Here is a 270-nt window from a genome sequence, read left to right as displayed (position 1 = left end):
GTACAGCTCTCAAACGCTCCTCTACCTCGACCAGCAGCCAATGAACACCTGAGAAAAATAAAGAAGAACGGGATGAGTATAAAAATTATACTCAGTAAGCCACCTACTTGTAGGCTCTCTTCGCATCTTATTTTAACAGAACTCTCATGGTTTCCTAATTCGGTTCTAGGACATCGGGTTCTAACGCTAGCAAGCTGATATGGTCGGCCCTTGGGTTTCACCGGTTCATCGTCCTTTCATTAGTCACCGAGAGGTTCCTTATGCCAAGCT

The sequence above is a fragment of the Cucurbita pepo genome, chromosome LG06 (assembly GCF_002806865.2).
Source record: "Cucurbita pepo subsp. pepo cultivar mu-cu-16 chromosome LG06, ASM280686v2, whole genome shotgun sequence".
Classification (NCBI taxonomy): domain Eukaryota; kingdom Viridiplantae; phylum Streptophyta; class Magnoliopsida; order Cucurbitales; family Cucurbitaceae; genus Cucurbita; species Cucurbita pepo.
This window is presented reverse-complemented; position numbering follows the sequence as displayed.